The sequence below is a fragment of the Vigna radiata genome, unplaced genomic scaffold (genome assembly GCF_000741045.1).
Source record: "Vigna radiata var. radiata cultivar VC1973A unplaced genomic scaffold, Vradiata_ver6 scaffold_234, whole genome shotgun sequence".
In the NCBI taxonomy this organism is placed as follows: domain Eukaryota; kingdom Viridiplantae; phylum Streptophyta; class Magnoliopsida; order Fabales; family Fabaceae; genus Vigna; species Vigna radiata.
The window spans coordinates 265,831-273,205 of record NW_014543117.1 but is presented as its reverse complement, the minus strand read 5'-3'; positions in this window follow the sequence as shown (position 1 = coordinate 273,205).

Sequence of the window (7,375 nt, the reverse complement as noted above, 5' to 3'; positions counted from 1 at the left end):
TATATATATATATATATATATATATATATATATATATATATATATATATATATATATATATATATATATATATATCTTAAACATAGACTATATATTAATAAATAATTTAATAATAGTTTAATAGTAAATGAAATAATAAATTCAATCAACAATAAATTTTCAATAACGACTAACATAATAAATTTAATAAATAATAAATTTTATTAAAATAAATTCAAACTTATAATTTTAATATCATATTATAACAATTAAATTTTAAACTTAATTTTCCATCCATCGTAATCAACTTATAATTTTCATCTTATCAACGTGTAACCTAAAAAAGTTGAATATAACCTCTATAGATGCAAGTTGCTTAATCAACTTGATGTCAGACGTGAAAAGTAGTAGCACGAAAACAACTGTATTAACCATTCATTGCAGTATCAGAGTCTACACATGCATATGAGTACCTCATAACTTTTTCTTATTGGCGTCACTGCTTTAATATTAAAAAAGTTATATTTTAAAATTTTATATTTAAAGATATAATATTGAATAACACCAAAAATTTAAAACAGAGAATCCAAAATTTATTTCACCACACATGATGTTCCAGTACCAGAACGGGGAAAAATTAAGCCACCAAAGTATTACCTCTTATGTCAAAAAAACACGTGGAATGAACTCAAATCAAAAACTAATAAAGCTCAGGAGTATAAATATTCTATTTTTATATAATATATTAATGAGTCTTTTATTTTTATATAATATTTTATTTTTTTTTATTTTTATTTAATGTGAAATTTAGACTTATATTTAAATTTTTAATAATATGAATCGAAAACCTTCAAACACAATAAAATTAATAAAAACAAAAAAGGTGACGCAGTTTTAAATATATTATTTCACATTGTAAGAACAAATATGAAAAGTAAAGTAACCACCTAGATTAAAAAAATATACATATTTTCCTTACACATTTATAGAAGGTATGATGTGATCAAACAAAAAAAAGAGAGGAGTCTAATAAATATCTATACATGTATTTATATTTATATGTGAAATGCAAGGTCGCTTTTATTATGTTATTCAACAAAGTGACCTACTGGTTTAGTATCATACACTTACTTTATTAGGAGGGTAAAAAGCTATTCCATCATGCAAAAACAAGAACACTCCATTAGTGGAAATGACAATTACATTTATATTTGATAGGCACCCACCAAAAATATTCATTACTAAACTTTCACACAGTCTTGACTGAGATTAGAAAAAAAAAAATATAGGACTAAAAATCCTCTATTAAAAAAAGTTCATTAGTAAAAACATGTGAATTAGATCAGTTCATAAGTTTCTTTTTTTTTTTCAAAAAATGAACTTAGTTGCTTATTTATATAGAAAAATTGCACAATAATATTAGTTGTTGAAATCCTTAACTTACTAAATATATTTCATTTTTTTTACTAGCTAAACATATTTTTAAAGTATATGAGATAATCATTTAATTTTGTTTTGTAAAAAATTCACCTTTGAATAAAAATTAAATAAAATATCTAAATTTAAAAATTTAAAATAATGAATTTATGAATAATAATTTTATAAATTTTTTTATTATATGTTGTTTATTTGTTTATAATGTGTGAATTAATTTTATATTTAACTTCTATCAATTATTATTTTTATTTAATAATATATATATATATATAATATAATAATTATAAAAAAACTTTTATGTGAATTTTATTAGAATTTATATAATACTTTCACATTTTAATTAAATTCCGTATTTTTTCTAATATGTTTGAGATTTTATCACAATATATTATATACTGTTTTATTAAATACTATAGATTTTATTTTTTAAAAATTAATAAATAAATTATAACATTAAATTATATATTATATATTTTATTCAATAATATAATAAAAAATATTATATAAAAGTATTAATTTAAATATAATAAAACATAAATAATATTACTTTAAAATGTTAATTAAAATTGCAATCCTATTTAACTTTGGTCTTGCTATCTATATTATATTTAGTTTATATTGTATTTATGTTAATTAAGGAAATATAGTCCTTATAAGTTTATTAGGAAACATTGTTCTTATTTTATTTTATTTTATTCTTACATATTCATTTGTATTTGGGCTTAACCCATATTTCTTTTATTATAAATAGAGAACCTTATGTGTGTATTTAACACAAGGGATTAATTGCAATATATAATTTTCACTATATTTAACATGGTATCAGAACAGGTTTTATGATCCTTTTCTACTTTGTATTTGTTGCCCCCCCCCCTAAAAGTTTCTTTTTCAGCCCGTGCCTTTATGCTTCAATGGGCAATCTCTAGTTTCTGTCTCGCATCTGTCCGGTGTTGTTGTCCGCTACTACCCGTTGCCGCTCGCCACCAACCGCCACTTGCCAGCTGTCCACTGTCTCCGGCCACCGTCTTCGGCAACCGTCTCCGGCTGTCGTCTCTGACCACCGTCTCTAGCTGTCGTCTCCGGCCACCATCTCCGGCCATCGTCTCCAGCCACCGTCTCCGATCGTCGTCTCTGGCCGTCGTCTCCGCCACTTGTGCCACCAATGCACCAACACCTAGTCCTACCTCTACTACTTCCGCTATCTTCTTTCTCTATTCTGAAAGGTCTTCAAGGACAGTCAGTGGTTAACATCAAGAAATTTCAACACTAAATTTATGGGTTGAAACAATTTCACCAACCCTTTGTCAAATCTGTCAGATTTGTTTTTGGGTGCTTTGATGAATAAGAGTTCACTATGATCTTCCACTTTCACGGTCTGTCATCGGCGCACCGTTATTTCCGCCGTTCGTCGTGAGGGGGAGTATGTTTCCAGCCAGGTTTTAGGCTTTCAGACTCCACTAGTCAATGATGGCAGTCCTTGCAGTTTTATCGCTTCTAGCCACTACAGGCCCCATCATGATGGCAGTCCCTGTATACAGGCCCCATCAGTCAGTGATGGCAATCCCTGTATACAGGCCCCATCAGTCAGTGATGGCAGTCCCTGTATACAGGCCCCATCAGTCAATGATGGCAGTCCCTGTAGTTTTGATGCAAGCTCCATCCTTACTTGATGGCAATCTAGTCCCTGGAGTTTATCATTGTTCTCTTTTGTCAAAGTCATCCCACTTGAAGTTTCATGGTGCTATTTGAAGTTTTGCAACTGTCCACTACTGTTCATAAATTGTTGTTAGTTGTTCGTCGACATGTGATTGCGCATTTGTTTGCCGCACACTCTTGAAGACAGATCATATATTTCAAATTGAGTTTATTTATTCCAAGCTTGGTCCATACAATCTGTATGCTCCAACTTGAGGAGGAGTGTTATAGATATTATATTTAGTTTATATTGTGTTTATGTTAATTAGAGAAATATAGTCCCTATATGTTTATTAGGGAAACATTGTTCTTATTTTATTTTATTTTATTCTTACATATTCATTTGTATTTGGGCTTAGCCCATATTTCTTCTATTATAAATAGAGAACCCTATGTGTGTATTTAACACAGGGGATTAATTCCAATATATAATTTTCACTATATTTAACAGATCTTAACTCCCTTAAAAAGGAATTAAGACTTTTCTTAGCCTCCATTTGACGGGAATGGTGGGCCATGAAGGATAAAAAATAACGACTAAAATGGGTTGAGGGTTATTGTTCGTTTTCACAGATTTTCTTTTGGTATCATTTCAAAAGATTTCTTATCAATAAAGGTATCTTATGTGTATATAAACTCATACTCATCTCTTATTTTTTCTGACATGAAACTTTGTTTGTACCAACAATTGTGAGTGTTAGTGTCTAAGCTGACTTGTTTAACTGTCTTTTGACACTTGTATTTTACTATTATAAAATCTCAACAGGGTTAAATATGTTTTTGGTCCCTTAACTTTCAATGAAAATTGAATTAATTCCTCTTCAAAACTTTGGCCCAATTTAGTCTTTCAACTTTAAAAATGTATGAATTTAGTCCTTTTAACCAAATTTTGTTAACTTTCATATCAATGCATATTTCATAGTTAGTGGAGTAAATAATATATACAAATTTTTCAATGCATATTGAGTTTTGTTTTCTTTTTCTGATCATTTTATTTGACCATTTGGTTCGGTTTAATAGATTCACATCCTCCTTCTCTGTCTTTCTAACAATAAATTCACTCTGCATAAGAATTAGGTTTAATACCTATTTTAGTCCCTCCTTTGGGAGGGTTTGTTCAAAGTGGTCCTCCCTTTTTTAAAAAGTTCACTTTAGTCCTAGCTTTCGCAAAAACTGTTCAAGTAGGTCCTTTTTGGTTACGGCGTTAACTTAACTAACGGCAGAGCTGCGAGGTGTCTAATATGCGATGATGTGGCATTGTTCAGTGTTTTAAAAAAATAAATAATTGTGACGTGTAAATTAATATAGTTAGGGTTCAATTAAAAAATGAATTAGGGTTAAATTAGAAATTGAATTAGGGATAATTTTGGGTGGGTAATTAAGTAAAAAAATCAGAGAAAATTTGGGATAAAATTTGCGATTCAGATTGGGAAAATCTGGGCGACTTAGGGTTCATGCCTTCAATCCATCCTCTTTGTCCATCAGTGCGCTAGGGATTTCTGCACTATGCAGGCTTCTCTCACGCGTGTAATCAAATGAAAATGAAAAAAAGGCATCTTTGTTGTTGTTTATTTTCTTTTTCTTTTTTCTCAGGTGGAGCAAAATTCAATTTCTATTATGGAGATTCTGAAGCAATCAAATTCATATCTGCCTCATGTACTCATTGCTAGCATACTACTTGCTCTAATCTACCCACGTTCTTTAACGTGGTTTACCAACAAGTTTGTAGTTGTTCTGATGAATTGATAGATAACAAGATTGTTATGTGAGTAGTTGCAGTTTTGCAAATTTAAATAGTCAGATGATTTGCAGTTAATGAAGGAACAACAATTATCCCTGATGTAGAATTTCATGCTGCATTTCTTCAAAGTTTAAACTGTAAATATTCTTGTAGATACTATGCACCAGCGCTAGGTTTTTTTATGTTTGCAGTTGGGGTTAATTCAAATGAAAATGACTTCATTGAGGCATTTAAGAGGCCAGCTGAAATTGCCACTGGTTATTTTGGCCAGTTTGTTATGAAGCCTCTTCTTGGATATCTATTTTGCCACTGATTGCAGAAATTTCCTGATTGCAGAAAATCCCTAGCGCGCTGATGGACGAAGATGATGGATTGTAGAAAATTATCCCTAATTCAATTTCTAATTTAATCCTAATTCATTTTTTAATTGAATCCTAACTATATTAATTTACACGTCACAATTATTTATTTTTTTAAAACACTTAACAATGTCATATCATCACATATTAGACACTTGGTAGCTCTATCGTTAGTCAAGTTAACGCCAAAAGGACTTACTTGAACAGTTTTTTCGAAAACTAGGACTAAAGTAAACTTTTTAAAAAAGGAATGACCACTTTGAACAAACCTTCCTAAAGAGAAATCAAAATAGGTATTAAACCTAAAAATTATAAATTTTTTCTCCTAATTATTTAATTTTATTTTTTTTGTGTGACGGTAGGAAATCCACATCTCATATAGGAAATTAGGTAAGAGAGGGTGTGACATTTATTGGGTGAAAATGGCTTAAGCAGGAAGCAAAGGAATCAACTTTGCAACAGAGCAATATGATTGGGTGCCAAAAACCCACAATCCCACTGTCTCACAGAGAATCTGACACTTACATATATATTAATTTTAAACTCACATTATTTAATCACAAAGAATAATGTATGTGGAAACCAATGAACCAGCGTCATGTCTTTCTTTTTCCACCTTCATTTCTCTATCATTCTGTTTCGAGTATGGATTTCTTTTTCTAATTTTTCAGTACGGATTTTATTTTAAATTTCTTATTATTTAATTTTTAAATATTCTCATTTTGATATATTAAAAGTTTTTTTTAATTCATTAATACTAAAAAATAAAAATTTTTCTATCTTTTATAATTTTGCACTAGACTCCCTGATCGTGGAAAAGTCATTTTTCTAATAATATATAATATATAGATAATGATGCCAATACGTCCACAAATTAATAAGACATAAAAGGTGCTGACGTTGATCAGGGCTTCAGACCAGAGAATAAAATAATACACTATAAAATGACAAATAACGTAAGAAAAATGAAATATTACTTCTATTATTTTTGCAGAGAATTTTTTTTAAAGGACCAGCCTGAAAGAATATGGTTGAAATAAATAAATGATATTAATAAAACAATAATGATTTTTCAAGAACCAAAAAATATACAATTATATTAAATATCATAAAAAAATGTTATCTTTAAAATTTAATATTATAATTATAGTATTAAATAAAAAATAGTTAAAATACTAGGAAAATCATATTATATTTTATAGATATAGTAAATAAATTAAGAAAAGTAGGATGATGATGACTTTTTGACCATCCCACCTCCTCACCCACCCCTAATTATTGATATCGTAAATGTACTTATTATATGAATTTAGTTTATTTATTTTTAATTGTATGATTTAAATTTTTTAACTTTTATCACTTTTATAATTAAGTTTATGTTATTGTGATCTTAATTTACTATTTATTTTAGCGTGTTAACAATTTTTAGTCCGGTTTGGAGATTTTGAAAAAAAAAACTGCCCAAAGCAAGAAAAAAAATGTAATATTTAATTATGTAATTGAATTAAATCAAATTAAAGTTTTATTAAAATGTTTTTGCCAATTTTTTTAAACAATAATTTTACTTGAAAATACTAGCAATGAATGGATTTAATGGAAACATTATATTAACTGTTATTGTCAAATATAACAAATTACATTTAGAATGGATTAAAAGTACGTAATCATGAAAGATTCTATTAATACAAACAGGATTAAAAATATAATGGAAAAGTTTAAAGGTATTTTGATATACTTTGACTTCAATGTGTATGAAAAAATCCAACATTAAAATATAACTCATCATTTTGAACTTACTCAAATTAAAATTTAAAATATATAAACTTTGTTAACTTTACTAATGTGTCTCACATGAGTTGTTGTGCAGTAAATATGATATATTGGAAGATAGAAAAGACTCATTCTTTTGCACTCACATGATTCTAATAACATCCAGTTAAAATTTCCTAAAAGTAGAATTTGTTTAAATGATATAAATTTTAATTATTTTATTAGTTAAGTTAAAATTACTTACAATAAGAAAAACTTAAGTATTTAAATTTCCTTTCATAAAAATTACTATATTTTTAAAAATAAATTTTATTTGCCTTTTTTACAAGTTTATAAGTGATTTTCCATCGTTTTCAAGATTTGAGTTTGTCATGTATTATTGCTATAGAGGATA